This window comes from Scyliorhinus canicula, chromosome 1 (assembly GCF_902713615.1).
Source record: "Scyliorhinus canicula chromosome 1, sScyCan1.1, whole genome shotgun sequence".
NCBI classification, from domain to species: Eukaryota; Metazoa; Chordata; class Chondrichthyes; order Carcharhiniformes; family Scyliorhinidae; genus Scyliorhinus; species Scyliorhinus canicula.
This window is the reverse complement of record NC_052146.1, coordinates 187,147,511-187,174,868: the sequence shown is the minus strand read 5'-3', so window position 1 is coordinate 187,174,868 and position 27,358 is coordinate 187,147,511. Positions and strand designations below refer to the sequence as shown.

The 27,358-nt window shown below is 47.0% G+C and overlaps 1 long non-coding RNA gene across 2 annotated transcripts in view; it reads left to right on the top strand.

Moving 5' to 3' along the window:
* Positions 1-23,316, top strand: part of LOC119970363 — a 34,593-nt gene extending 11,277 nt beyond the window's left edge. The window contains exons 2-4 of one of the 2 annotated variants that reach the window (XR_005461596.1): positions 6,402-6,578; positions 19,423-19,536; positions 23,188-23,316. This is a non-coding gene — a long non-coding RNA (uncharacterized LOC119970363). Of the gene's footprint in view, positions 1-6,401; positions 6,662-19,422; positions 19,537-23,187 lie in introns of both variants that reach the window. The other variant, XR_005461595.1, reaches the window with a different exon arrangement.
* Positions 23,317-27,358: the final 4,042 nt, after the last annotated feature.

Here is a 27,358-nt window from a genome sequence, read left to right as displayed (position 1 = left end):
TCTTCCAGTGCCGGGCACATCCAGAACATATGTACATGGTTCGCAGGGCTTCCCGAACACCTAACACACCTGTCCTCACCCCCGAAGAACCGACTCATCCTAGTCCCCGTCATATGGGCTCTGTGCAGCACCTTAAATTGGATGAGGCCCAACCTTGCGCACGACGACGACGAATTGACCCTCTCTAAGGCATCCGCCCATGTCCCATCTTCTATCTGCTCTCCCAGCTCCGCTTCCCACTTGTCTTTCAGCTCCTCTATCGATACCTCCTCCACCTCCTGCATTATTTTGTAGATGTCCGAGACCTTCCCTTCTCCGACCCAGACCCCTGACAGCACCCTATCACTCACCCCTCTATCGGGAAGCAAGGGAAATCCTTCCACCTGTCGTCTGGCAAATGCCTTCACCTGCAGGTATCTAAACGTGTTCCCCGGGGGGAGCCCAAACCTCTCCTCCAGCTCTCCCAGGCTCGCAAACCTCCCCTCTATGAACATGTCCCTCAGTTGCCTGATGCCCGCCCTGTGCCAGCTCTGGAATCCCCCGCCAGTGTTCCCCGGGACAAATCTGTGGTTCCCTCTCAGTGGCGCCGCCATCAGACCCCCCACTTCCCCCCTGTGTCGCCTCCACTGCCCCCAGATTTTCAGGGTGGCCGCCACTACCGGACTCGTGGTATACCTTGTGGGGGGGAGCGGCCATGGTGCCGTTACTAGCGCCCCCAGGCTTGTATTGCCGCAGGACGCCCTCTCCATACGTTTCCAAGCTGCCCCCTCCCCCTCCATCACCCACTTGCGCACCATCGATGCGTTCGCCGCCCAGTAGTATCCGGAAAGATTGGGTAGCGCTAATCCTCCCCTGTCCCTATTCCGTTCCAAGAAAATCCTTCTCACTCTAGGGGTGCCATGTGCCCACACATAGCCCATAATGCTGCTAGTTACCTTCTTGAAGAAGGCCCTGGGGAGAAAGATGGGCAAGCACTGAAACAGAAACAAGAACCTCGGGAGGACCGTCATTTTGACTGACTGCACCCTCCCTGCTAGCGACAGCGGTACCATGTCCCACCTCTTGAACTCCTCCTCCATCTGCTCCACCAGCCTTGAAAAGTTCAGCTTGTGGAGGGTCCCCCAGTTCCTTGCCACCTGCACCCCCAAGTACCTGAAGCTCTTTACTGCTCTCTTAAAGGGGAGCCGCCCAATTCCCTCCCCCTGATCTCCCGGGTGTATCACAAAGACCTCACTTTTACCCACATTTAATTTATATCCCGAAAAGTCCCCAAACTCCGCTAGTATTTCCATTACCTCCGGCATTCCCCCTTCCGGGTCCGCCACATATAACAACAAATCATCCGCATAGAGTGATACCCGATGTTCCTCCCCTCCCCTTGTCAGTCCTCTCCACCCCCCTGACCCCCTCAGTGCCATTGCCAACGGTTCGATCGCTAATGCAAATAGTAAGGGGGATAGGGGGCATCCCTGCCTGGTACCTCGATGGAGCCCAAAATACTGTGACCTCCTCCCGTTTGTAACCACACTCGCCATCGGGGCCGAATACAGCAGCTTCACCCACTTGATAAATCCCTCCCCAAACCCAAACCGTTCCAGCGTCTCCCACAGGTATTCCCACTCCACCCTATCGAATGCCTTCTCCGCATCCAGTGCTACCACTATCTCAGCCTCCCCCTCCACTGCTGGCATCATAATCACATTCAACAGTCTCCGGACATTTGTGTTAAGTTGTCGTCCCTTTACGAACCCCGTCTGGTCCTCATGGATTACCCCTGGCACACAATCCTCTATTCTGGTTGCCAGGACCTTTGCCAACAGTTTGGCATCTACATTCAAGAGGGAGATAGGCCTGTAGGACCCGCACTGTACAGGGTCTTTGTCCCGCTTCAGGATCAAGGAGATCAGGGCCTGTGACATTGTCGGGGGCAGAACACCCCCCTCTCGCGCCTCATTGAAGGCTCGCACCAGCACTGGACCCACCAAGTCCACATACTTCTTATAAAATTCCACCGGGAACCCATCCGGCCCCGGCGCCTTCCCCGCCTGCATCTGGCCTATCCCTTTAACTAGCTCCTGCAGCTCTATCGGCGCCCCCAGCCCCTCCACCCGTTCCTCCTGGACCTTTGGGAACCTCAATCTATCGAGGAAGTTCTCCATTCCCCCCCTCCTCCTGGGCGGCTCAGACCGGTACAATTCCCTGTAGAAATCCCTGAAGACCCCGTTCACCTCTTGCCCCTTCTGCACTACGTTCCCTCCCTTCTCTCTCACTCCCCCAATCTCTCTGGCTGCATCTTGCTTGCGCAGCTGGTGTGCTAGCATCCTGCTCGCCTTTTCCCCGTACTCATAGACCGCGCCCTGTGCCCTTCTCCATTGCGTCTCCGCCTTCCTAGTGGTCAGTAGGGTCAAACTGGGCCTGTAAACTGCGCCGCTCCCTCAACAGCCCCTCCTCTGGTGTCTCCGCATATCTCCTGTCCACTTCTATAAGTTCCCCCACCAGTCTCTCCCTCTCCTGCCTCTCCTTCCTTTCTCTGTGTGCCCTTATGGAGATCAGCTCTCCTCTGATCACTGCTTTCAGGGCCTCCCAGACTACCCCCACCTTCACCTCGCCCGTGTCGTTCGTGCCCAGATATCTCTCAATGCCCTCCCGGACCCTTCCGCACACCTCACCGTCCGCCAGCAGCCCCACATCCAGGCGCCACAACGGGCGCTGGTCCCGTGCTTCCCCCAGTTCTACCTCTACCCAGTGTGGTGCATGGTCCGAAATCGCAATGGCCGAGTACTCCGTGTCCTGCACTCTCGAAATCAGCCCCCTGCTCAGTACAAAAAAGTCTATTCTGGAGTACACCCTGTGGACGTGGGAGAAAAAAGAATACTCCCTCGCCCTTGGCCTGCCAAATCTCCAAGGGTCTACCCCCCCCATCTGCTCCATGAACCCCCTTAGCACCTCTGCCGCTGCCGGCCTCCTATTCGTCCTGGAACTTGATCTGTCCAGCCCAGGGTCGAGCACTGTATTGAAGTCCCCCCCCATGATCAGGCCCCCTGCCTCCAGACCCGGAATGAGGCCCAACAGGCGCCTCATAAAACCCGCGTCATCCCAATTCGGGGCATACACATTCACCAGCACCACATTCTCTCCCTGCAGCCTACCCTTCACCATCACGTACCTACCCTCCTTATCTGCTACCACCTGCGCCGCCACGAACGACACCCTCTTTCCCACCAAAATCGCCACCCCCCGGTTCTTTGCGTCCAAGCCTGAGTGGAACACCTGTCTCACCCACCCCCTTCTCAGGCGTACCTGGTCTACTACTCTCAAGTGAGTCTCCTGCAACATTGCCACATCCGCCTGCAGTCCCTTTAGGTGTGAAAAAACCCTTGATCTCTTGACCGGCCCATTCAGCCCCCTCACGTTCCAAGTAATCAACCGGGTCGCGGAGCGACCCGTCCCTTTCCCCTGTCTATTAGCCATGTCCTGTCCCCTGTTCGCCCCGGGTCGACCCTCCCCTTCTGACCCGTTCCCCATGGCGATGGCCCCCCCCCCCCCTCTCTCCTCCCGTTCTTCCCTTCCCATCCTCGGCCCTTCCAGCAGCAACCCGGTATCCCCCCCTAACCCCCCTTCCCCCCCCCCCCCCCCCCCCCCCCCCCCCCTGGCTAGGACCCCTCCTAGCCGCGGTGTATCCACCATCGTACTCCCGAGAGTCAGCTGGTTTTCGCTGACCCGGCTGCCCCTGCCACACTCCGACTCCTCCCGATGTGGGGGGGGAGGGGCCTCCCCCCCCCCCCCCCCCCTTGCCATCCCTCTCTGACCCCGCTTCAGCGCGGGAAAAGCCGCCATTGCTGGCCACACCCCACTCTTCTCTCCTCCCCCTTCCTCCGTCCCGCGCGCGGGAAACAGGGGAAAGCCCGCGCTTTCGCCCGGCCACACCCTACCCCGCCATCTTCAATTCCACCCCCGTCCCCATCCAAGCCCATAAAAAAGCCCCCTTAAAACGAGAGGAAGAAAAAAGAGAAAAAGAAAACACGCATAACCAACTTGCACCCCCCCCCGTCCCGCCTCCCCAACTTAACAATATAACAATATAAATAACAAATCTCAAATAAATACATAAATACATAACTATGCCTGCATAACTAAATAACTACCCAATAATAACGTATTTAACCATCACCCTCCATCGAACAGAACAGTAACCATAACCCTTAAAGAACAGATCAAAAAACAGTAAAAAAAAAAGCCCCCCCTACAACAACAATAATTAAGGGAAGTTGGCAACGGGAAGAGACACACAAAAAGGAACAAAGAAACCCCCCATAACACAAGTTTCAAAGAAACCAAACGATCCATCAACTTTAACCAAGTTCCGACCTGGCCTAAGAAAGACACGGGCCACTTGATCAGTCAAGGGTACTCGGGCGGCCTCGACCGCCGGCGTTCCCAAGTTCTAGTTCAGGTCCAGCTTTTCCTCCCGAACAAAAGTCCATGCCTCCTCTGGGGTCTCAAAGTAATGGTGCTGGTCCTTGTAGGTGACCCACAAGCGCGCTGGCTGCAGCATTCCGAACTTGATCCTCTTTGCGTGCAGCACCGCCTTCGTCCGGTTAAACCGGGCCCGCCGCTTTGCCACCTCCGCACTCCAGTCCTGATATATCCGCACCGTCGAATTCTCCCATTTGCTGCTTTTCTCCCTCTTGGCCCACCACAGCACTTTCTCCCGATCACAGAAACGCTGGAATCGCACCAGCACCGCCCTCGGGGGCTCGTTCGCCCTAGGCCGCCTAGCCATGACCCGATATGCTTCTTCCAGCTCCAGGGGCGATGGACCGGCCCCCTCTCCCATCAGGGAGCTCAGCATCTCCGCTACATATTTCGGGAGATCAGGCCCCTCCAGGCCTTCTGCTAGGCCCAGGATCCTCAAGTTCTTCCGCCTCATTCGAGTGTCCAGCTCCTCAAAGCGGCTCTGCCATTTCAGGTGGAGTGCCTCGTGCACCTCCACCTTTCCCACGAGGACCGTGGCCTCCTCCTCCCTTGCAGTCATCTCCTGCTGCAGCTCTCTTATCGACGCCTCTTGGGTCGCCTGGGCCCCCATCAGCCTTGTGGTCGTCGCGTTCATAGACTCTAAGAGTTCCACTTTCAGCTCCGTAAAACACCGGAGGAGAGCGGCCTGCTGCTCCTCCGCCCATTTTCTCCAATCTTCTAGTGCGCCACCGGCCGCCATTTTGGTCCTCTTCCCCCGCTTTTTTCGGGGAGCTGCTGCCGCTTTTTTTGTCGCCCCACTCCGAGTACCGACCATAAAGTTGGTCTCACTCTCCTCAGGGAGCCTTCCCCCACCGGGATTCGTCTTTACAGTACCGTCGGGGCCCTCCAATCGGCCCTTAAACACCTTTGTCGCAGGAGCTGCCAAATGTGCGACTTAGCTGGTCATAGCCGCAACCGGAAGTCTCCAACACAAGTCATGTTGAATAGCAATGTGTTTCCCGGCACTGCGAGTGCCGGGAACCACACGGCGAACAACATTGGGTCAGGGACTTTGTTCCTTTTCGGGAAGATCGCGTCCTCTGGGTGAAGAAATCTCCCATCATCTCTGCCCTAAATGGTCTACCTCGTATCTCAGACTGTGACCCCTGCTTCTGGACAACCCCACCATCAGGAACATCCTTCTTGCATCTACCCTGACCAGTGCTGTTAGAATTTTAAATGTTTCTATGAGCTCCCCCTTCATTCTTCTGAACTCCAATGAATACAATCCTAACCAACTCAATCTCTCTTCATACGTCCATCCTGCCATCCCAGCAATCAGTCTGATTAACCTTTGCTGCACTCCTTTAGAGCAAGATCATCCTTCCTCAGATAAGGAGATCAAAACTGCACATAGTATTCCAGGTGCGGCCTCACCAAGGCCCTGTATAATTGCAGCAAGACATCCACGCTCCTGTCTAATCCTGTCACTATGAAGAGTAACATACCATTTGCTGTATCTGCATGCTGACCTGATGTACGAGGACATCCAGTTCTCGTTACACATTCCCCTCTCCTAATTTATGGCCATTCAGATAATAGTTTGCCCTCTCGTTTTTCCTACCAAAGTGGATAATCTCACATTTATACGAATTATACTGCATCTGCCATTTATTTGCCCACTCATTAAACTTATCCAAATCACACCGAATGATCTCTGCATCCTCCTCACAGCTCACCATCCACCCAACATTGTGTCATCTGCAAATTTGGAGATATTACATTTTGTTCCCTCAAATAAATCATTAGTATATCTTGTGGATAGCTGGGGTCCCAGCACTGATCCCTGCAGTACACCCTTGACCTGAAACGATAACTCTGTTTCTCTCTCCACAGTTGCTGCCTGACCTGCTGAGTATTTTAAGCATATTTTGCTTTTATTTCAGATTTCCAGCATCTGCGGTATTCTGCTTTCTACATTACATTGCTGGTTGTGGGAGTTCACTACGAACAAATTGGCTGCCAGATTTTCTCGATTACCACAGCAACTCCACTTTAAAAGTATTCAAATTTCCGCAAAATGCTTTGGGATGTCCTGAGGTCCTGAAAACTGTTTCATAAATGTGAGTCTTTCTTTTTCTGCAGGTCTTGAGCAGGCTAGTCACAGACAAAATGCCAAGTTGCCAGCTTGGCTTGGCCAGACCAGGTAAGGGTGGCAGATTGCCTTTGCTAAAGGACATTAGTGAGCCAGATGGGTTTTTACAACAATCAACAATGGTTTCATGGTCATCATTAGACTTTTATTGCTGAATCTGCTTCACTGTTATTGGGCAGCGAATGTAGATAAGGTGCGGCGATAGTGTATACAGCTGGTGGAGGGAAGTGGGGCTGGTCAAGATGAGGGATTTGTATTTGGACGAAGGATTTGCCAGTCTGGAGAAAGCTAAGGGAGAGGAGAGCTCCCGAGAGGTAGTGAGTTCAGGTATCTGCAGGTTAGAGACTTTGCGTGAAAGGACCGGAGGGCGTTCCCTAGATTGCCTGGATGCACCCTGCTGGAGCAACTGGTGCTTCCAGACATGGAAGGGGAGGGAAGAATTGGAGATGTATACAAGTGGCTGGGGGAGAAGGGAGGTGAGTGAGTGGTGAAGATCAAGGGGAAGTGGGAAGTGGAGTTGGGAGGGGAGATCAATGGCGGCGTATGGAGTGAGGCACTGCGTAGGGTAAATGGGACCTCCTCCTGTGCAAGGGTGAGCCTGATACAGTTTAAGTGGTGCACAGGGTGCACGTGACTCGGGCGAGAATGAGTGGGTTATTTCAGGGGGAAGCAGATGAGTGTGAGAGATGTGGGCGGGGGCCAGCGAATCACGTGCACAGGTTTTGGGGTTGCGAAAAATTGAGAAGATTCTCGGCGGGAGTGTTCACGGTCTTAGCCAGGATAGTGGAGGAGGAGATGGACCTGGATCCTTTGGTGGCGATATTTGGGATTTCAGGGAAGCCGGAGCTCATGGAGAGGAGGAAAGCCGATGTTGTGACCTTCGCCTCTTTGATTGCACGGCGGTGAATTTTACTGGACTACACCAGGCGGCTTGGTTGGGTGACCTGTACGACTTCCTCCCTTTAGGGAAGATAAAGTATGAGTTAAGGGGCTCTGCAGGGGGGTATGAGAAAAGGTGGGGGGTGTTTGTGACTGTGTTTGAGGAGCTGTTCATCGCGGGGGGCGGGGTGAAAAAGGGGGAAAGATTTTGTACAGACTGTATAGTTGATTGCTGGGAAGTATGTTTCAAGGGGTGTTTATTTGTTGTAACCTGTTTTAACACATGTTTGTAATAAAATACATTTAAAAAAATTATTAGACTTTTAATTCCAGACCTTGATTGAATGCAAATTTCACCATCTGCAGTGGTGGGATTTGAACCTAGGCTTCCTAGTCGAGTGACAATACCACTATGCCACTGCCTCCCCAAAGGATATCACTTCATCCAATATAAAAACACCCCTTGTTGTTCTGCATGAGAAACAGAAAAGAAGGAAGTTTCTGCCTCAGGATTGATTAAATTAGACTAATGAAGCAGCACCTTGATCAACCTGAATTATATAGTCATAAATGCATCCTGTTCACAAAACTATTTCTTACATATGGATTTTACCATAAAAATCTGAGCAATTAATAACAAACACACTACCTCCTGCTCTCAGAGTAATGCTTTTCCACTCAGCCACAAATTCAAAAAAATGTTCGGCTTGCTGGGGAACTGTTCTGAATATCTATTGATTATGGTTACAGACACAATACTATACAGACACACGCATACACAAATGGCGCAAGGCATCATAGATGGGAATATCTCCAGGCCTCGCTAACAAACCAGCCATTGTGTGCATTGTTCTCGAACTCATCGCTCTGTTATCTGCATGACTAATGTTTAATGGCTGATAATGAGAGTAACAATTGACAGCTAATTCAGAAATGACTATGAACAGTATTCCTGGAAACCCCTGGAGGTCCGCTTGTCAAACTATTTCACATCATGGAGACATTATTGCAGACCCCTGAGCTGAAAATCAGAAAAGAGTTATCACGATTATTCAAACCATTTTATATCGTAAGGGATAATTGGAACGCTTCGGTCACATAACCGGAAGTCAGAAAAGCCTTTCAATGGACATTTCAGTCGCATCATTTACTAATGTTCTGGTGTGGTAATGTTTACAGCCTTCTAGCTTTAGGTAATTCTAAGGATATGTGCATAGAGCATATATACATTGTCATTTTAAAGGATTGGTGGGATGCTTCATTTTTAGGGTCATAGAGCCTAGTTTATAATACACAATCTGCATCACTTCAGAGTTACTATATTCAATACAACGTTTTACTACATTCAGATTTGTACTTCTTTGGTCTCCAGAGCATCTTGTCTCTGTGGCATATATGAAATACACTAATTAATGTATTGTAATGGACAACTCGGTCATTTCTTAAAGGGCACTGTAATGACATCCCTGCAACTCATTAAGGGTGCTGTAATGGACATTATTAACTCATTAAAGACCACTGTAATGAACAATCCAATAATTCCTTCAACAGTCCTGTAATAGACAGTCTAATAACTCATTAAATGGTACAGTAATGGATAGTCCAGTACCTCCTTGATGGACATTGTAATGGACCACCCTGTAAGGGGTTTCAAATGGACAATCCATTAACTCATTAAATGGCGCTGCAATGGACAGTTCAGTAGCTCCTTATAGGATGCTGTAATGAACAGAATGGAACTCACTAAAAGACATCCATCAGCTCTTATCTCTCCTTTAATCTCAATTGTTATTCTCTAATAAATATTCAAATTGGAAGGTACTAACTAGTTGTTTTTAGTTCCAGACCCTTTAGAACATCCTCATTATAGAATAAAAGCATTACAAGAAGGATCTTTGGAGTGCCATTGCAGCAAGGTGCTTACTCTCATCGGGATCATCTCGTGTTCAGTTAACAATATGGGGGTATTATAAATTTCACCACTAATGTCAGCTTTCATTATGAAATAGTCATTTCTAGAATAGAGGTGACTGAAAGATTACCTTTCTCTTTCTCTAAATTTATAATAGGACAAAGGTTAGAAGTATGATAAATTGCTTTATTATGACCTATGTGCTTTTGGTAAATAACGTTTTAGTTGTTTTCCTTCTCAATTAGTTTGTTTTCCTCCTGCTACACATTCATTCTGATCTTGTAATAATAATAATCTTTACTATTGTCACAAGTAGGCTTACATTATCTGCAATGGTTACTGTGAAAAGCCCCTAGTCTCCACATTCCGGCACCTGTTCGGGTACACTGAGGGAGAATTCAGAATGTCCAAATTACCGAACAAGCACGTCTTTTGGGACTTGTTGGAGGAAACTGGAGCACCCAGAGGAAGCACAAGCAGACACGGAGAGAACATGCAGAGTCCGCACAGACAGTGACCCAAGCTGGCAATCGAACCCGGGTCCCTAGCGCGGTGAAGTAACAGTGCTATCCTCTGCACCAATTTATTCAGTGGTTCTTGGGAACATGTTCATTTAAAAAAAAAATGTATTTTATTACAAACATGCATCAAAACACGTTACAGTGAACAAATACCCCAGGAAACATGCTTCTCGACATTCAACTATACAGTCTGTACAGATTTTTCCTCTTTTTTACCTCCCCCTCCCCCCAGCGACGAACAGCCCCTCATACACGGTCACAAACATCCCCCACCTTCCCCCAAACCCCCCTGAAGAGCCCCTTAACTCATACTTTATCTTCTTTAATTGCAGGAAGTCGTACAGGTCACCCAACCAAGCCGTTACCCCCGGTGCGATGCCGACCGCCACTCGAGCAAAATTCGCCGCCGTGCAATCAGAGAGGCGAAGGCCAAGACATCGGCCTTCCTCCTCTTCATGAGCTCCGGCTTCTCTGAGATCCCAAATATCGCCACCAAAGGGTCAGGATCCACCTCCTGCTCCATTATCCTGGCTAAGACCGCGAACACTCCCACCCAGAATCTTCCCAATTTTTTGCAACCCCAAAAGAATGTGCGAGTGATTCGCTGGCTCCCGCACACACCTCTCACACTCATCTGCTACTCCCAGAAATAACCCACTCATTCTCGCCCAAGTCATATGCACCCTGTGCACCACCTTAAACTGTATCAGGCTCATCCCTGCACAAGAGGAGGTCCCGTTTACCCTTCGCAGTGCCTCACTCCATGCTCACCAATTGATCTCCCCTCCCAACTCCGCTTCCCATTTCTCTTTGATCTCACCACACGCTTGCCTCCCTGCTCCCCAGCCACTTGTATATATCCCCAATTCTTCCCTCCCCTTCCACATCCGGAAGCAGCAGTCGCTCCAGCAGGGTGTATCCCGGAAACCTAGGGAACTCCCTCCTGACCTTTCGTGCAAAGTCCCTAACCTGTAGATATCTGAACTCACTCCCCCTCGGCAGCTCTACCCTCTCCCTTAGCTCCTCCAGTCTGGCAAACCCTTCTTCCAAATACAGATCCCTCACCTTGGCCAGCCCCACTTCCCTCCACCTCCTGTATAAACTATCCATCCCTACGGCTCAAACCCATGATTCTCGCACAGCGGCGCTAGCACCGACATCCCTTCCATCCTAAAATGCCTCCTCAACTGATTCCATATCTTCACTGTGGACTGCACCACCGGGCTCCCTGAATACCTACTCGGAACCATTGGCAACACTGCCGTCACCATAGCCCTCAAACCTAGACTCCTTACAAGATTCCTCCTCCATCCTAACCCACTCTACCCCTTCTCCTTCTCACCACTGCCACACCTTGTCCACATTTTGTGAACATATTCATAACATAATTGCAGAACAGTGTAAAACATAAATAAATATGTATTTTGTCTTTTATTATACCAAAACCATCAAGCCACATCACAATAATTTCTCTTTATGTCACTGTTTTTCTACACTGGAGCAACTTGTAAGCCATTGCATAATTGACCAATTAAGTTGACAAACATAGCCTACCCAAGTTAGTGCAGATCTATTCAAATGCAAATCAGATAGAAAATAGTATTTTGGGATACAGCATAAGAGAAATTTCAGACATGAATTGTGGGAGGAACCATTCTTGGGAGGAACAAGTGAGTTTGAACCTATGAGGCTGGATTTGATTCTGGCGAATCCACCTAACCTGCACATCTTTGGACTGTGGGAGGAAACCGGAGTACCCAGAGAAATCTCACACAAGCACCGGGAGAAGTGCATGCTCCACACTGTCACCTGAGGCTGGAATTAAACCCTAGTTTCAGGCATTGTGAGGCAGCAGTGCTAACCACTGTACCACCGTGCCACTCTAGTGCCACTCAGGCACTTAACTGGACAGTGGAGGCCTTCGCCGTGATCAAGGACTGCAGGCCCAACCTGCTGAGTGCTGCTGGTCAGTCAGAGAAGGTGATGGCTGCTGTCAGGATGACGCCTACTCAAGGCCAGGTCTTGTAACTGGATCCCAGGCCACAGCTGAGTGATGGTGGGAGGTGGGTCACGGGTGAGAGTCGCAGGGAAGGGATTTGGCAGCAAGGATGGAGGGTAGCTCCCAGCGGGTCCCCTTTCCCCAATGCCAGGCCCCACACCACGGTATTGTGTCTTTCATTGAGGGACCTCCCACCCCCAACCCAAGAAACCTGTGTGAATTTGTTTGTTGTGCAGCCTGCATGTTGGGCAACCCCTTCCCCCCTGCCCACCTCTGTGTAAATATCAGTGGCATTGGGATGAGGCGCTTAAATGGGCATTAAATAGTCACTTTAGAGCCTCAATTCATGGTGGAGAGGAATAGCCTTCCACAGCCTTTCCCTCCAAGGACTTAATCATGGTGACAGGAAGCTGGAAGATTTCCACCTGCCACCCTCTTGCCTGACTAAATGTCCCCTTGGCCACCAAACCTGCCGCCGGGTGGGCATTAAATTCCGCCCATCGTTTTGAAACCTCCCCCCCCGCATTAGAGTATTCCTCACCTCATGTCTTGTTCGGTTGCAGACTAATTGATTGCTGTGAATTATGATCTGGAATGTTTGAGCCTGAAAGGAGTGGTGCAAATTAATTTAATAGTAACTTTCAAAAGCAAATTGGACCCGTACTTGAAAAGAAATATTTTGTGCGGCTGTGGTGATTAGACAGGGTAGTGGGATTAATTGTATAGGCCTTTGAAAATAATTGGTACAGGCTCGATGAGCCAAATAGCCTACCTTTGCTGGTTGATACGTGAAAAGGAAGCACCCTTCACAGATTGTGCTCCTAAAATACCTTTTACCAGGCGTCTATTGAATAGATCTTCAACAAAGAGAAACTGAGAGAGACCAATAACAGTGCAGATATCTCTCTGTGACTGTTAGGATTACAAGAGGATTTAATGAGCTGTAGATTTTTAAACCTGGGTTTGGACATTTTCCAACACAGTGCATTCTGCCCTGGTAATTGGAGAGGGAAAAACAAAGTTGCATTTATCCAGCACCTTTTGTGACTTCAGGGCATACTATATTAAATAAACTAAATAAGTGCAAGTTATTGTTCCACAGTGCATTAGAATCAATGGGGCACATTTGAAATGTTGCCACTGTTGCAGTGCAAGAAACGAGACTGCCAATTTACACATAGCAAGACCCCACAATCACAACAGTGAGATAAATGCCCCAAAACTTTGTTTCAGTGATGTTGATTCAAGGATATATATTGGGTAAGATATTTAGGAGATTTCCCCTACACTTTGTCAAAATAACGCTGTGGAATCCTTTACATCCACCTGTGAAGGCAGAAGGGGCTTTAGTTTAACGCCTCATCCAAAAGTCTGGAGTACCCTCCAACTCTGACTCAGAAGTGTGAGTGGTACCACTGAGCCACGGCCAATACCCAAGCAGACCTCAATGCTTTATTCTGACAGAGTAAGTCTGATTCCGTTTTAATTATGGATGACTGCGGGATGTTTACTTGTGATTTGGGGATTGCGTACCATAATTCCTTAATTTCCAAAAAACTATAAACTAGCCACATGGCTGCTAAGGCGTTTTGGGCAGTAAATGTGGGTTAATCATCTATACTTAGTCCTCCGATTTAATGCACTTACAAATGTTAATTTTTTCATAGGCAAAATGAGGGCACATTAACAGTAATTGCTTTAAACTGCTTAATGAGCAATAAATTAGGGCGCCGGCACTTATAATTACTGCAGGACACACTGCCTGTGTTTATGTTGTACGCAATGACACGTCCAGCTAAAAGAATTATACAAAACCGCCACAAGACTTACAGGGTAGGACACTAAACTGATTGTGAATGGAATACTTGGCAATTGTATCCCACCTTAAGTGTGACCATGAATCCACTAAATCTTTGAATCTTCAGAAATAGGGGAAGTGGACACAGGACAACCAGAAGATCCACCAGAGTCCATACTTATTATTCAACCAATTGCTCAAGAAACCCACATGATCAGGACACAAGAACACAAGAATTAGGAGCAAGAATAGACCTTATGGCCCACTGAGCCCATCCCCATTTACTACAGTCATGACTGATCTTGGATTTCAACCCCACCTTCCTGCCTATTCCCTCTTTTCCCGTGATTCCCTGAGACACTATAAATCTGTCTATCCCACCCTAAATTTATTCAATGCTGGAATATCCACAGTCCTCTGGGTTAGAGAATCCCAAAGATTCACAACCCTTTGAGTGAAGTAATTTCTCCTCATCTAAGCCTTAAATGATCAAGCCCTTATCCTGAAGCTATGCCCTCTTGTTTCCGATTCCCCAACTAACGGAATCATTCTCCTAGCGACTACCCTATCAAGCCCCTTAAGAATCTTGTACATTTCCATGAGGTTGCCTCTCATTCTCCTAAACCCCAGAGAATATAAACCCAGTTTACTCAATCTCTGGTCATGGGACAACCCCCCCACCCAACCCCATCGCAGGGACCAATTTAATGAATCATCAGCCGTACCGCCTCCAGCCTCTTAAGTATCGTGACCAAAACTGTACAGAGTGTTCCAGATGTGGTCCCACAAAATCTCTGTACAATTGTAGTAAGACTTCTTTATTCCTGTACTTCAACCCCCTTGCAGTAAAGGCCAAGAGACCATTTGCCTTCTTAATTGCTTGCTGGACCTGCATTCCTTGTCCACACACAGCCGTCTCTTTGCACATCAATACTTACAAGGTTCACATTAAAAATATATATATTCTGCTTTTCTATTCCCATGACCACAGTGAATAGCTTTACATTTCCCTACATTATACTCCATCTGCCATCTTGTTGCCCGTTCGCTTAAGATCATTAGCCCATTGCTGTTTGCTATTTATAGGACCTTGATGTTCAGAAATTGTTTGCCAAGCTTCCTACATTACAATAGTTATGGCACATTGAAGTAAGGCATTTTTGGATCCTGAGATTATGAAGTGGGACCTGAACCCACAGCTTTCTGACTCAGATGTGTCTTACCTCCAAACCGAGGCTGATATAAGCTGTTGAGGTGACGGAGAATTGTGATTTGGCGTGAAATCAGCACTCGCCGTAATTTCGGCATCGGAATCGATTCTCCACTCAATCGCAGTTCCCGATTTTGGCATCGGTAGACGGATAATAACGCCTAAGGGAACATTATCTAGTATTTGAAACAGTTTAATTTTGTTGTTAATATTATTCCCAATAACGTGCTAAGTCATTCAATTGAAATATAAGTAGTGTGTGTTTTTGTATAGCTGGGGGGAATCTGTGATTGCCGCAGATGGAGGCCAGAAGGGACATTTTGGTTATCCCGAAGTGCTGTCTCAACTTGGTCCAGGTTCTCAGTGTGGCTGCTACCACTGGGCTCGTTGTATACCTTGTTAAGGAGGATGGGAGTGCTCTGTGGCCAGGGCCCGGAGGGTTGTTCCTTTGCAGGATGCCTCCTCCATTTGTACCCAATCTGTGTCATGTTCTTGTAACCATCCCCTCACTTTTCCTGCCGTTGCTGCCCAGTGATAGTATTGTAGGTTCGGGAGAGCCAGGCCCCCTCTGACTCCCCCCCCCCCCCCCCCCCCCCCCACACACACACACACACACACACAAACGCCATGACTAGCCTGTCTATGTTTTGGAAAAAGGCCTTGGGGATGAAGATCTGGATTGATCTAAACAGGAAGAGGAACCTTGGCAGTACGTTCATCTTGATCGTCTGCACTCTTCCCGCCAGAGAGTGGAAGTAAGCCCCACTATCCGGGGGGGGGGGGGGGGGGGGGAGTTTGCTAATACTCTTTGGGAGGGTTTAAACTAGTTCAGCAGGGGATTGGGAACCTAAATTGTAGCTCCAGTACACAAGAGGTTGAGAGTAGTGAGGTCATGAGTAAGGTTTCAAAGTTGCAAGAGTGTACCGTCAGGTAGGAAGGTGGTTAAAAGTGCGTCTACTTCAATGCCAGGAGCATCCGGAATAAGGTGGGTGAGTTGCGGCATGGGTTGGTACCTGGGACTTCGATGTTGTGGCCATTTCGGAGACATGGATAGAGCAGGGCGAGGAATAGATGTTGCAGGTGCCGGGGTTTAGATATTTCAGTAAGCTCAGGGAAGGAGGTAAGAGAGGGGGAGGGGTGGCATTGTTAGTCAAGGACAGTATTACGGTGGCTGAAAGGACGTTTGATGAGGACTCGACAACTGAGATAGTATGGGCTGAGTTTAGAAACAGGAAAGGAGAGGTCACCCTGTTAGGGGTTTTCTATAGGCCTCTGAAAAGTTCCAGCGATGTAGAGGAAAGGATTGCAAAGATGATTCTGGATAGGAGCGAAAGTAACCGGGGGACTTTAACTTTCAAAATATTGACTGGAAACACTATAGTTCGAGTACTTTAGATGGGTCTGTTTTTGTCCAATGTGTTTCCTGACGCAGTATGTAGATAGGCCAATGAGAGGCGAGGCCGTATTGGATTTGGTACTGGGTAATGAACCAGGACAGGTGCTAGATTTGGAGGTAGGTGAGCACTTTGGTGATAGTGACCACAATTCGATTACGTTTACTTTAGTGATGGAAAGGGATAGGTATATACCGCAAGGCAAGAGTCATATCTGGGGGAAAGGCAATTATGATGCGATGAGGCAAGACTTAAGATGCATCGGCTGGAGAGGAAAACTGCAGGGGATGGGCACAATGGAAATGTGGAACATGTTCAAGGAACAGCTACTGCGTGTCCTTGATAAGTATGTACCTGTCAGGCAGGGAGGAAGTTGTCGAGCGAGGGAACCATGGTTTACTAAAGCAGTTGAAACACTTGTCAAGAGGAAGAAGAAGGCTTATGTAATGATGAGACGTGATGGTTCAGTTAGGGTGCTTGAGAGTTACAAGTTAGCTAGGAAGGATCTAAAGAGAGAGCTAAGAAGAGCCAGGAGGGGATATGAGAAGTCTTTGGCAGGTAGCATCAAGGATAACCCGAAAGCTTTCGATAGATATGTCAGGAATAAAAGAATGACTAGGGTAAGAGTAGGGCCAGTCAAGGACAGTAGTGGGACGTTGTGCGTGGAGTCCGAGGAGATAGGAGAGGTTCTAAATGAGTATTTTTCATCAGTATTCACTCAGGAAAAATACAATGTTGTCGCGGAGAATACTGAGATACAGGCTACTGGACTAGAAGGGCTTGAGGTACATAAGGAGGAGGTGTTAGCGATTCTGGAAAGTGTTAAAATAGATAAGTCCCCTGGGCCGGATGGGATTTATCCTAGGATTCTCTGGGAAGCTAGGGAGGAGATTGCTGAGCCTTTGGCTTTGATCTTTAAGTCATCTTTGTCTTCAGGAATAGTGCCAGAAGACTGGAGGATAGCAAATGTTGTCCCCTTGTTCAAGAAGGGGAGTAGAGACAATCCCGGTAACTATAGACCAGTGAGCCTTACTTCTGTTGTGGGCAAAGTCTTGGAAAGGTTTGTAAGAAATAGGATGTATAATCATCTGGAAAGGAATAATTTGATTAGAGATAGTCAACATGGTTTTGTGAAGGGTAGGTCATGCCTCACAAACCTTATTGAGTTCTTTGAGAAGGTGACAAAAAAGGTGGATGAGGGTAAAGCAGTTGATGTGGTGTATATGGATTTCAGTAAAGCGTTTGATAAGGTTCCCCATGGTAGGCTATTGCAGAAAATACGGAGGCATGGGATTCGGGGTGATTTAGCAGTTTAGATCAGGAATTGGCTAGCTGGAAGAAGACAAAGGGTGGTGGTTGATGGGAAATGTTCAGACCGGTGTCCAGTTACTAGTGGTGTACCACAAGGATCTGTTTTGGGGCCACTGCTGTTTGTCATTTTTATAAATGACCTGGAGGAGGGCGTAGAAGGTTGGGTGAGTAAATTTGCAGATGACACTAAAGTTGGTGGAGTTGTGGACAGTGCAGAAGAATGTTACAAGTTACAGAGGGACATAGATAAGCTGCAGAGCTGGGCTGACAGGTGGCAAATGGAATTTAATGTGGAAAAGTGTGAGGTGATTCATTTTGGAAGGAATAACAGGAAGATAGAGTACTGGGCTAATGGTAAGATTCTTGGTAGTGTGGATGAGCAGAGAGATCTCGGTGTCCATGTCCATAGATCCCTGAAAGTTGCCACCCAGGTTGAGAGGGTTGTTAAGAAGGCGTACGGTGCGTTAGCTTTTATTGGTAGAGGGATTGAGTTTCGGAGCCATGAGGTCATGTTGCAGTTGTACAAAACTCTGGTGTGGCCACATTTGGAGTATTGCGTGCAGTTCTGGTCGCCGCATTATAGGAAGGACGTGGAAGCATTGGAAAGGGTGCAGAGGAGATTTACCAGGATGTTGCCTGGTATGGAGGGAAGATCTTATGAGGAAAGGCTGAGGGACTTGAGGCTGTTTTCGTTAGAGAGAAGAAGGTTAAAAGGTGACTTAATTGAGGCATACAAGATGATCAGAGGATTAGATAGGGTGGACAGTGAGAGCCTTTTTCCTCGGATGGTGATGTCTAGCACGAGGGGACATAGCTTTAAATTGAGGGGAGATAGATATAGGACAGATGTCAGAGGTAGTTCTTTACTCAGAGAGTAGAAAGGGCGTGGAATGCCCTGCCTGCAACAGTATTGGACTCGCCAACACTAAACGCATTCAAATGGTCATTGGATAGGCATATGGACGATAAGGGAATAGTGTAGATGGGCTTTAGAGGGGTTTCACAGGTCAACGCAACATCGATGGCCGAAGGACCTGTACTGCGCTGTAATGTTCTATATATTTGCTTGACAGATTACTGATATGTTTTTTTTAAAAAACATTTTATTAGGGTATTTGTAGTTTTTAATAATAGCAATAATGACAGCAGCAACGTAAACATGGTACATAAAACATTTCCATCCCTATCATGTTCTTCGCACCCCTAATAAATGAAACAACAGCCTAACCACCCCCCTCCCCCTAGATTTCTGCCTCTGTTGACAGTTAATTTTCTCCGAGAAAGTCGACGAACGGCTGCCACCTCTGAACAAACCCTAACATTGACCCTCTTAGGGCGAACTTTATTTTCTCGAGACTGAGAAACCCAGCCATGTCACTAACCCAGGTCTCCACACTCGGTGGCTTCAGGTCCCTCCACATTAACAGTATCCGTCTCCAGGCTACCAAGGAGGCAAAGGCCAAAACGTCAGCCTCTCTTGCCCCCTGGACTCCCGGCTCTTCTGACACTAAAAGATCGCCACCTCTGGACTCGGCAGCACCCGTGTTTTAAGTATCATGGACATAGCCTTAGTAAAACCCTGCCAAAACCCTCTAAGCTTCGGGCATGCCCAAAACATATGGACATGGTTTGCTGGACCTCCCGCGCACCTCACACACCTGTTCTCTACCCCAAAGAACTTGCTCATCCGGGCCACTGTCATGTGTACCCGGTGGACTACCTTAAATTGTATCAGGCTGAGCCTGGCACATGATGAGACTGAAATGTTTTTAATTTCCTTTCTTTCAGTCAGTATTCAAAAGATATGGCTTCAATGTCACAGTCCTTCTGAAGCTAGAGAGAGAGCGGCTATTCAATGAAGATTCACAGCATATCAGGTTATGATCAGGGACCTCATTTCAGGTACAATCTATACTGAATTCTAGCACAAGAAGTGAAAATGTTACTTTTTATTTCTAAGAGGGATTAATTAAGAGTGTAATTTCTGTAAATATAGTGCTTAGAATTTTTATTGCAAATTTATCTATTTGCCATTAATAAATCTGGTAAGCCAGTTGATTGAATGTTCACTTTACCACTTTCTAATATTAAGATCACGAGATGCATGCAGCAAAACAAAATACAATGACAACAGTCTCTGCTCAAACCTGGGCTCACTACTTTTACCCACATATTGGGCCAATGACACACTCCAGTTTTTCAGAACTTAGCAATTGTCTTTGTCATTATCCACAAAAATAAATCTAAAGTAAAAACCTTGCAATGCAACTGCTGCATGAGATAGTAAGGCCACTTTGACTGTTAGTATGATCTGGCTGTATTTATCTTAAAAGAACAAACCAGGGATGGGGTGTATTGAGAGAAAAGAACCTGACTCAAATAAAAATAATAGAATGTGGGTGTTGCATAATGGTACAGTGGTAGAAAGGCACCATTGTGATTTTTTTCCATCTGTATGCAGACAGTCCTGTAACACCACAGGTAGGAAAGATAAAACCAGTATCCCAGAGCTCACATATTCTTCTCTCCAATGTCACAATATATGAATATACAAAAATGGCCAACCGGAAAAGACCAGCTGCTCCATCAAGCCTGTCCCACACCAATGAGGTTGGAGTATTCTGGTTAGACATTTCCTAATTTCCCCTCGCACCCCTATGCTTCACTGCCAAGAATTGGTCCAGAATTTTGGCAGCACAGTGGTTAGCACTGCTGCCTCCCAACACCAGGGACCCGGGTTCAATTCCGACCTTGGGTGACTGTCTGTGTGAAGTTTTCACTTTTTCCCTCTGTCTGCGTGGGTTTCCTCCGGGTGCTCCGGTGTTTTCTGCCAAAGCTGGGCAGGTTAGGTGGATTGGCCATGCTAAATTCCCCCTTTGTGGTCAAAGGTTATGTGGGGCTGAGGGGTGTTGGTCTAGACCGGGAGCTCTTGCAGAGGGTCGGTGCAGATTCAGTGGGCTGAATGGCTTCCTTCTGTACTGTAGGGATTCTATGAATTGGTCCTCTTGAACGTAAGCAGAGAGTCAGGACACACCAACACATTCCAGAGGTTCTCTGGACAAAGAAGAATCTTCTAATATCCAGTCTCTTCTATTCTTGCATTGTTTAAATGCATGTCCTCTGCAATAGTCCATCAATCAGCATGAAGTTCAGCCCTTTCATTATTCATATGATCACCCCTATCAGATCATCTCTAAATCGATGAAGCTCTAATATATAAGCCTAGCTGCGTAACTGAGGTACTTTAAGGTGTTCAAAATCATGAAGGGACTGGACAAAGTAGATGGAGAACAACAATTCCCATTGGCGGAAAAGTTGAGCTCCAGGAGATACCAATTTCAGGTGACCAGCAAAAGAATCAACAGTGACATGAGAAAAGCCTTCCTTGTGTAGCAAGTGGTTAGGATCTGGAATGTATTGCCTAAGAGTGTGATAGAGGCAGGTTCAAATTGTGGCTTTCGAAAGGGAACATGAAGGGGGAAAATATCCAGAGACACGGGCAAAAGGTGGGGAGTGAGACTAGCTGAGTGGCTCTTGCAGAGAGCCAGCATGAATACGACTGTCTGAATTGTCCCCTTCTGTGCTGTAACCATTCTATGATTCCATGGTTCTTAATTTAGGATCTTGGAGCTCTTCTTTGAAGCTACAGCCCCTCTATGTTAATCGTGAACCTTGAGTGATCTGTGCACAACAACTCTTAGATACTTCTCACTCTTAACCAATATTCGCTGAGGTTAAATGCAATTTCCTATTGAGCATCTATTGATGTTCAGGATAGGTGCAGGATTTGCACTAGTAAAACTGAATTCCATTTGCAACTTGATTTTTTTGCAGATGGTTGGTTCTAGATTTGACAGAATGTGAAAAAAGATGACATTTCTTAACTCTACTTAAATTGCTAGTGTGTATTTTAGACTGGGAATTTAGAATTTTACTGCACATAAACAGTCCATTCAGCCCAACAAGTCTTTGGTGGTGTTTCTGCTCCAGTAAAAGCCTCCTCCAGCCATACGTCATCACACCTTATCAACATATTCTTCTCTTCCTTTATCCTCCATGTACTTATCTAACCTCAGGACAGAGCAGTGGAAAGAGATTCAGTTTGAAAGGGAATTGAATAAACACTTAAAAATGAAAAAGCAAATACAAGACTCTGGGGAAAGAGCAGGGGAGTGGGATTAATTGGATAGCCATTTCAAAGAGCCGGCACTGACATGATTGGTTGCATGGCCTCCTTCTGCGCTGTAAGGTTCCATGAAGTGTCTTTGCACTGGAAAAGAGTTATTAGCAATGACCTCAAAGTCGTTTTTTGATAGGTTGTGCTTGGTGTCCTCAGTGGTTTGTCCGGCTCATTTAGGCTAATTGATGCAAACAAGGTGGCTGCCTTGCTTTTGGACAAGTCCTGGGCACATGGGTGGACTTGCTCAGGACATGTCTGACTGTGAACACGCACAGACCTGCTGAGGAATTGTCCACATCGATTAGTTCCACAGGAAGACTATTATTTCACTGCAGCATGCTTGTCTGCTTCACTTTGCTCGTTCGTTTGGAACAGCCCAGCCACAAGTGTGCTAATTAAACAGAAATCATCAAGTCAATTAGACACACACTCATTAATGATTAAAAAAAGAGTGGAAACCATATTAACTGATTTCAAAAACGAACAATTCAAGCGGCAATAATTTGGCATGTGAGGCAAAAAGAAAAAGGTAAAAACATTTTTGTTTTCTTTTCTATAAAAATGGTCAAACAGTCCAATAATTAGACACTGGAATAATTCCCAAGTCAATGGGGAGCAGAAAATCTGGCATCCTGCGAACAATTGGAAAGAGGTAATGAATTTTGCATTAACATTTGAGGACTTGATTTTTAAAAAATGAATAAAACTGGATTTAAGAGTTTCTTTAAAATAAAGTTCATAAAGAAAATGCTGCCAATTGAATATTTTTTGACTTCAGATGAGACATTAAACCAATGTCCTGTCTGACCTCTTGGATGGACATTAAAGTTTCAATGGCACTATTTCAAAGAAGAGTAGGGGAGTTCTCCACAATATCCAGGCCAATACTTAATCCTCAATCAACATCATTAAAGATGTTATTATTTTGTTCTGTTTCTTGCTGTGCATGGATTGGCTGTCCCATTTCCTGCATTGCTCAATGTCTACACTTCATTGGTTGTAAAGAGCTTAAGGATGCCCATACAGGATATGCAACACAAAAACAAGCCATTTGACCCAACCAGTCGTGCCAGTGTTTATGCTCCATTCAAACATCCTCCCATCTCCTGTCACCTAAACCTATCATCATAACCTCCGATATTATTTTCTCCTTCTTATGTTTGTCTAACTTCCCAATAAGTGAATGTATACTGTTCACTATAACCACTCCCTGTAGTAGTAAGTTTCATGTTCTTACCACTTTGCATAAAGATGTTTTTTCTGAATTCCCTATTTAACGCTTTGGTGACTATCTTGAACCTGAACCTCCTTGGGGATGGAAATCAGTGTTGCATTGCCACCCCATGCCTCATTATGTTCATTCTTTTCCCCAGCCCCTCTACCTGACCTTCTGACTGAGGCGGGGCAAGATCCAGCACGCCCTCGGGACCGAGTAAGGGGGACATGCCCCCTTTTTTATAGCACTAGCTGTCGTAAACCAGGTCAGTTTAAAGTTCATTGAAATTGAAAGGTCCGTTACAGGCCAGGGAGAAGGTAGGTGTCCAAGCCAAGTGGATAAAATGAGGGAATCAGAGGCTCGGAGGGCGGTAGAGGTCAGGAGGGGTTTGGGACAGGCCAAAACTCCAGAGAAGAGGAAGGTGTGGTCAATGAGGGGGTTGGAGGGACAGTGTCGGGCCTGAGGGTTGCTGGGGAGGAGGCTGTCGGGCCTGCAGGTAAGGGGTCGAGTTTCAAGAAGACTGTTGGGCCTCAGGAGAGCATTGGGCCTCGGTGGTGGTGGTGGGGATCAGGTCTCAGAGGGGGATGTTGAGCTTCGGGGGGGGGGGGCGGTCAGGTGTTGGGGGGGGTTTGGGGGCAAGTGTTGGGGTGAGGATAGGGGTAGGGTGTCAGGCCTTGGGTTAGGTCTCGGTAAGTATTGGTGTAACCCAGTCAGAACTCTCCAGTTTGCGATTCAAGTCACATTTTTGGATGGTTCGCAGTGCAGGGCATTTGCCCAGAAGAAGTTTGCTTGCAGACCTTACCTGGGAATGTCTGAAGAGATTTCCCCAGTGTGTCTTTGGGGTAGCCCAGTAATCTGATGCTGGGGAGCTCAGAAGTTACAGCCCATATGTTGAAAGTCTCTAGTTATGCTCTTCCCAGCCAAGAGGAAATATTGTTTCTACTTCCATTCTACCAATATCTTTCAACATTTAAATATTACAGTTGGGTCACCCCTCAGCATGTTCTTTAAATGAAAAGAGACCCAGCCTGTCAGTCCTCTCCTGATACATGTACCCACACAATTTCTTGTATATCTTCTGTGCACCCTCTCTAGTGTATCCCTATCCTTTCTCTCAATGACCAGAATTGCAGGCAGTACTCTAGGTGTGGTCTAACCAAGGTTCAATCCAGGACCTAATCTCTCTGACAGGTCACGCTCCTCAGAGATCAGTCCTCAGTCCCCCCTCAGCCCCCCATGAGTCCCCATTCAGGCCCTGGCCGTTCACAGTGCCAACCTGACACCTTGCCATCCGAGGGGTCGCAAGGGGGTGAGTATCCTACCTAAAATTGGTTCCACGGTGCCAAGGGGGGTCTTTCATGGGTGCCGGGGGGTTTGGGCTGGCTGGAGGAGCTCAGGTTGGGGACCTTTCCTGGGAGTTGGCTACTTGGCTGCTCTTCCCACCTGCAGCCTTTAAACATGGAAACATCGAAAATAGAAGCAGGAGGAGGCCATTCGGCCCTTTCAGCCTGCTCCGCCATTCATTATGATCATGGCTGATCAACAAATTCAATACCCTGACCCTGCCTCCCCCCACTTGATCCCTTTAGCCCCAAGAGCTATATCTAATTCCTTCTTGAAATTACACAATATTCTGGCATCAACTACTTTCTGTGGTAGTGAATTCCACAGATTCACCACTCTCTGGGTGAAGACACTTCATCTCACCTCAGTCCGAAAAGGTCACCTTATCCTCAAACTGCGACCCCTAGTTCTGGACTGTCCCACCATCGGGAACATTCGTTTTGAATCTACCCTGTCTAATCCTGCCATAATTTTATAAGTTTCTATGAGATCTCCTCTCACTCGTCTAAACTCCAATGAATACAATCCTAACCGACTTAGTCTCTCCTCATATAACAGTCCCGCAATCCCAGGAATCAGCCTGGTAAATCTTTACTGCAGTCTCTCCATAGCAAGAACATCCTTCCTCAGATAAGGACACCAAAACTGCACACAATACTCCAGGTGTGGCCTCACTAATGCCCTATACAATAGTAGTAAAACATTCCTATTCCTGTACATAAATCCTCTCGCTATGAAGGTCAATTTACCATTTGCCTTCAATACTACCTACTGTACCTGCACACTTACTTTCAGCGACTGATGCTTGAAGACACCAGGATCCTGCTGAGCCCGAGGACCCAGGTTCAATCCCAGCCCCAGGTCACTGTCCATGGAGTTTGCACATTCTCCCCAAGTCTGTGTGGGTTTGACTCCCACAGCCCAAAAAAATATTCAGGCCACACTAAATTGCCCCTTAATTGGAAAAAAAGAATTGGCATTCAAAATATTTATTTCAAAACAGGTTATGCTGAGTATCCACCTCTCTCAATTTACACCCATTCCAATAATAATCTGCCTTCCCATTTTTGCTACCGAAGCTGATAACCTCACATTTATCCACGTTATACTGCACCTACCATACATCTGCCCACTCACTCAGCCTGTCCAAATCCCACGGAAGCATCTCTCCATCCTCCTCACAGCTCACCCTCCCACCCAACTTTGTATCATCTGCAAACTTGGAGATAATACTTTTAGTTCACTTGTCCAAATCATTGATATATAATGTGAATAGTTATAATAATAATCTTTATTGTCACAAGTAGGCTTACATTAACGCTGTAATTAAGTTACTGTGAAATGCCCCTAGTCACCACACTCCGGCGTCTGTTCGGGTACACAGAGGGAGAATTCAGAATGTCCAATTCACCTAACAGCACATCTTTCATGATTTGCGGGAGGAAACCGGACACCCAGAGGAAACCCACGCAGACACAGGGAGAACACGCAGGTACCTTCAGTGTCTCGTCTGATCACTGTAGCACTGATTGGATTGCAGCTCTCCAAAGCAGCACTTCCACCTGAGTGAGGTGTGGAAGCCCAAACAATGCTCTTTATAGTGTAATATGGCAATGGGACTGCAGGATTCCTGCCGACTCTTCAGATGGAATCTCTCCTTGCTGTATTGAGAATTTTCTTTATTTGCCTCTGCAGGTTTTGAATTCCCTCCCAACCTCTTTGTTCCTGGACATTTTAGCTTTATTGTAAAGATGCTGTTTCGTTCGGCTTAGCCTCCAGTGTTCTGTATAAACCATGGACGATTTCTCCTGCTGGATGAAACTTGAATGGTACAGAATTATCCATGGTTTCAGTCAAGGCATTTTTGCCTCCTTCTTCTTGCACTAATGATGAAATTCAATTTAAAGTAATGATACTAAAATTCGGAAGCTGTTTTCTTATTACATACAAACAAGGAGCAGGAGTAGGCCATTCAACCTTTGAACCTATTATTTCTAACATATGCCTTTGTTTCTAATGAGGATTTTCCTCTGAGCTGCTATCTTATATTTACATAAGAGATACAGATCAGGTATGATGACTTGGTAGTCACGAATCCCTCATTGGATAGACACTCTTGTGAACAAGCTTGTTGGTGAGCACAAGTTCCAGGAGGTTATTCCCTCTTGCTGCATCTTCAACCCAGCTGTTCCATTTCACTATCAACAATCATATTCAAGAGCAGTCTTGTCACCAATGTAGTGATTTGGGATAGTGTATCCCCCACTCCAGTCAACATTGTGAATCATTGGACGTGGTCAAGGCCGTTAGGATGAGCCGGTAAGGGCTGCCCATGTTGTCAACTGAAACTCTGAGTGGGGCAGGAATGGGGCCGTAATTATCATTAATTGGCCTAAATTCACTACCACCAGGAAACAGTCAATCTGACCCCAAACTGATCTTATTGAGAATAGGTAGGGACCGGGATGGTGGTGAGGAGCCAGCACAGAGGCTGGAGCTGTGAAACTGCAAAGTTACGTGCCTCCAATCACAGGCCTGACACATTTGAAAATCTGGTTCAAAAATTCCATCTGGCCCAGCTTTAAATACACTCAACGATGGATGTAAGTATGACTGTATCTGAATAAGTTCTCCTGGTCACCTACCATCAAAAAGCTGAATTGTGTTCTATAAAGGCATGGAAGTAAAATATGGGCAATAAATCCATCAAATAGTTATCTATCATACAGAGCAATGCTACAGATATTTTGCTACTTTAAAGTAAAAATCCTTGGAATTAAATCTGTAAACTGCCCAATGATTAGAAAAAAGGTTAAATTTTGAACAATCTGTCAGGGTGATCCATATCAATTCATTTTCGTCTTAATCCTCAGCTCATCCGACTGTTAGCTTTTTTAATGGCAGAGAAATCCATTAGCCTGAAAATCTTCTAGTCCCATCTCGTGATAGGATATATTAATGTTAATCTACATTTTGCAATGCTC